Source organism: Triticum aestivum, chromosome 7D (genome assembly GCF_018294505.1).
Source record: "Triticum aestivum cultivar Chinese Spring chromosome 7D, IWGSC CS RefSeq v2.1, whole genome shotgun sequence".
Lineage (NCBI taxonomy): Eukaryota > Viridiplantae > Streptophyta > Magnoliopsida > Poales > Poaceae > Triticum > Triticum aestivum.
In genome coordinates this window covers 170,536,625-170,541,577 of record NC_057814.1, presented here as the reverse complement: position 1 = coordinate 170,541,577, position 4,953 = coordinate 170,536,625, and positions in this window count along the sequence as shown.

The window sequence follows — 4,953 nt, the reverse complement described above, 5'->3', positions numbered from 1 at the left end:
TAAAATAAGAGAGAATAGGCATAAGTATTGTGACATAATGTGTAATAACAGCCCATAATGCAATAAATATCGATATAAAAGCATGATGCAAAATGGACGTATCAGCCGGCGCAACCGGCGGGGCGGCGGGGCCGCCGTCAGCAGCAGCAGCCGACCCAGGGTGCTGATGACCCACAAGTATAGGGGATCTATCGTAGTCCTTTCGATAAGTAGGAGTGTCGAACCCAACGAGGAGCAGAAGGAAATGATAAGCGGTTTTCAGCAAGGTATTCTCTGCAAGCACTGAAATTATCAGTAACAGATAGTTTTGTGATAAGATAATTTGTAACCGGTAACAAGTAACAAAAGTAAATAAAGTGCAGCAAGGTGGCCCAATCCTTTTTGTAGCAAAGGACAAGCCTAGACAAACTCTTATATAGAGAAAAGCGCTCCCGAGGACACATGGGAATTATCGTCAAGCTAGTTTTCATCACGTTCATATGATTCGCGTTCGGTACTTTGATAATTTGATATGTGGGTGGTCCGGTGCTTGGGTGATGTCCTTACTTGGACAAGCATCCCACTTATGATTAACTCCTATTGCAAGCATCCGCAACTACAAAAGAAGTATTAAGGTAAACCTAACCATAGCATGAAGCATGTGGATCCAAATCAGCCCCTTACGAAGCAACGCATAAACTAGGGTTTAAGCTTCTGTCACTCTAGCAACCCATCATCTACTTATTACTTCCCAATGCCTTCCTCTAGGCCCAAATAATGGTGAAGTGTCATGTAGTCAACGTTCACATGTCACCACTAGAGGCAAGACAACATACATCTCATCAAAATATCGAACGAATACCAAATTCACATGACTACTAATAGCAAGACTTCTCCCATGTCCTCAGGAACAAACGTAACTACTCACAAAGCATATTCATGTTCATAATCAGAGGTATATTAATATGCATAATGGATCTGAACATATGATCTTCCACCAAATAAACCAACTAGCATCAACTACAAGGAGTAATCAACACTACTAGCAACCTACAGGTACCAATCTTAGACTTAAAGACAAGAATTGGATACAACAGATGAACTAGGGTTTGAGAGGAGATGGTGCTGGTGAAGATGTTGATGGAGATTGGCCCCCTCCCGATGAGAGGAGCGTTGGTGATGACGATGGCGATGATTTCCCCCTCCCGGAGGGAAGTATCCCCGGCAGAACAGCTCCGCCAGAGCCCTAGATTGGTTCCGCCAAGGTTCCGCCTCGTGGCGGCGGAGTCTCGTCCCGAAAGCTTGCTTATGATTTTTCTTCGGACGAAAGACTTCATATAGCAGAAGATGGGCACCGGAGGGCCACCAGGGGGCCCACGAGGCAGGAGGGCGCGTCCAGGGGGGTAGGGCGCGACCCCCACCCTCGTGGCCAGGGTGTGGGCCCCCTCTGGTATTTTCTTCGCTCAGTATTTTTTATTATTTCCAAAAATAACTTCCGTGGAGTTTCAGGACTTTTGGAGTTGCGCAGAATAGGTCTCTAATATTTGCTCCTTTTCCAGCCCAGAATTCCAGCTATTGGCATTCTCCCTCTTTATGTAAACCTTGTAAAATAAGAGAGAATAGGCATAAGTATTGTGACAAAACGTGTAATAACAGCCCATAATGCGATAAATATCAATATAAAAGCATGATGCAAAATGGACGTATCAGGCGCCAGGGAAGCACCGCGCTACCAGCAGCCCCCTCCACCGTGGGCAGCCAGCCAGAACCCGTGGACGGGCGTCGTGCATGCCTATCATATGCCCGTCCGACGGGCTCCTGCGCCGGGTCTTCTCGGTCCTTGCCCCGCGGGCCACCAGGCATTCCTCGGCGCGCCCTACCAGCCAGCTGGCGCCGGCTATGGCCCCCCTCGCGCCACCGCCTCTTAGCGGCTATGGCCTGCCCGCCCCGGCACCGCCCTATGGGGGCATGCAGCTGCCGCCGGTTCCTGCGCCATGGGACCCCGCCCTCCTGGCCGCCCTGCACTCTGCGCCGTCACCGAGTAACTATGGCAGTGGAGGCGACTGGTACATGGACTCAGGTGCTACTGCGCACATGACAGCTCATCCCGGTAACCTAACCTCCCCCACTCCCGTTCACACACCCACTCGTATCACCGTTGGCAACGACTCTTCTTTACCTATCACTCATGTCGGTAGCACTAGTTTTCCTTCTACTTCCACACCTATCACTATGTCTAATGTTCTTGTTTCACCTGACTTAGTAACGAGCTTAGTTTCTGTTCATCATCTTACTCGTGAAAACCCACATACTGTTGAATTTGACGGTGTTGGCTTTTCTGTGAAGGACGCCCGTACCCGGATGGTACTTCACTGATGTGACAGCCCCGATGAGCTCTATCCCATGCACGTCGGCGCCTCCACCTCCACACCCGTCACCCTCGCTGTCGACGTTGACCTTTGGCATGCTCGCTTGGGCCACCGCAACCCAACGTTTTGCGCTAGATTCTTAGGAGTTTTTCTTTCTCATGTAATAAGCTCGACGAGCATACTTGTGAGGCTTGTCGCTTAGGCAAGCACGTTCGTCTTCCCTTTAGTGCATCTACAACTGTCTCCACTTTTCCGTTTCAATTACTTCATAGTCATGTTTGGACGTCTCCCGTCGCGAGTAACATGGGCTACCTATACTATTTGGTGATTTAAGATGATTATTCTCATTATGTGTGGACTTTTCCTCCACGTCGCAAATCCGATGCTTTAGCCACACTCACCTCCTTTTACTCCTATGTCACCACACAGTTCGGTCGCCCCATTCTTGCACTACAAACCGACAACGGAAAAAAGTTTGACAACGTTGCTCTTCGCACCCTTTGAGGGAGTCCTGGATTAGGGGGTCCTCGGGTATCCGGCCTATTCGATATGGGCCGGATTGATGGGCCGTGAAGACAGATCGGAAGGTTATCCCATGTGTCCGGGCATGACTCCTATATGCGTGGACGGCAAGTTTTGGTGTCCGGATGTACTAATCCATTCCTCTACAAAACAAAATTGTATAACCCTAGGCCCCTCCGGTGTGTATATAAACCGGAGGGTTTAGTCCGTAGAGGCTATCAGAATTCTCATAGGCTAGACAACTAGGGTTTAGCCATTACGATCTCGAGGTAGATCAACTCTTGTAACCCCTATACTCATTGAATACAATCAAGCAGGACGTAGGGTTTTACCTCCTTTAAGAGGGCCCGAACCTAGGTAAACATTGTGTCCCCATCGTCCTTTGTTACCATTGATCCACAAACGCACAGTTCGGGACCCCCTACTCGAGATCTGCCGGTTTTGACACCGACATTGGTGCTTTCATTGAGAGTTCCATTGTGTTGTCATTAGAAGCATCGATGGCTCGCCTTGTCATCAACAACGATATCACTTCTGGAAGGAGCCTAACTTCAGGACAGGTCCTCCAGCTCGACGGTTTCACCATGGGCACCCACACGGCCATCAAGCCGACGACGCCCCCCGCGATCGCCAAACATCACCTCCGCATCAGTCTCGAACACTCCGAAAAGATGGATCCGACAGACATCTCGTCCTTGAACGAGCTGCTAGATCGCATCGCCGCCCTGGGGCTTTCAACGGATTATGATCGGACCGTGCTTAAACCTGACCAGAGGGAAATCAATCTCCCGCCGGTCACTCACCTGGTGGCAGTCGTCGAGGAACGAGACAAGAACACTTCTTCCCCTAAGTTAAAAACCAGCTACGTTCGGATCTCTGAATCCATTGAACCGGATACTCTTCCTTTGGAGGAGACCCCGCGTCCCCCAAACTCAGGGTCGGACTTAGGGTCCGGGGAGCACTTGGATCTTCCTGGACCCGAACCGATGACCTCGGAGATTTTACCAGCTCCGAATATAATTTTGGGTAGGGATTTAAGTTTTAGCCCACCCGCCCACCACAATCAATACTCTCCTAGTAATTCAGGCCCTCCAGGCATATCCGACCTAATGTATGTACGACATCAACCTCAGGAAACGGTCAATCACTTTTGGGCCAGGTTTCTACTTGTCAAAAACAAGATTAAAGATTGCTGCGACGATGATGCAGTCTCGGTTTTTCACCACAATTGCACCGATGAGGGAATTCGGAATGCCCTCGACCGCCGCCGCATACAGAGTTTCACGGAACTATGGCATGTAGTACGGAAGTACTGCGCGATGGAAAGCACATGGAAGGCCCCAAAAACCCAATGGGAACCTGATGCGGCTTGAAGCAACACTGGTATTTCCCCAAAGAGGAAGGGATGATGCAGCACAGCAGCGGTAGGTATTTCCCTCAGTGATGAAACCAAGGTTATTGAACCAGTAGGAGAACCAAGCAACACAACGTAAACAACACCTGCACACAAATAACAAGTACTCGCAACCCAACGTGTAAAAGGGGTTGTCAATCCCTTTTGGGTAACGACGCCTAGAGATAGGCAAACGGACGTGAGAGAGTTGTAAATATTGATAGATCGAATGCCAAATAAAATAAATTGCAGGAAGGTATTTTTGTATTTTTGGTTTAATAGATCTGAAAATAAAAGCAAAGGAAAATAGATCGCAAAGGCAAATATATTAACGAAGAGACCCCGGGGGGCGTAGATTTCACTAGTGGTTTCTCTAGAGAAAAATAGCAAACGGTGGGTGAACAAATTACTGTTGGGAAATTGATAGAACTTCAAATAATCATGACGATATCCAAGCAATGATCATTATATAGGCATCACGTCCAAGATTAGTAGGCCGACTCCTGCCTGCATCTACCACTATTACTCCACACATCGACCGCTATCCAGCATGCATCTAGTGTATTAAGTTCATGGAGAAACGGAGTAATGCAATAAGAACGGTGACATGATGTAGACAAGATCTATTTATGTAGAAATAGACCCCATCCTTTTATCCTTAGTAGCAACGATACATACGTGTCGGTTCCC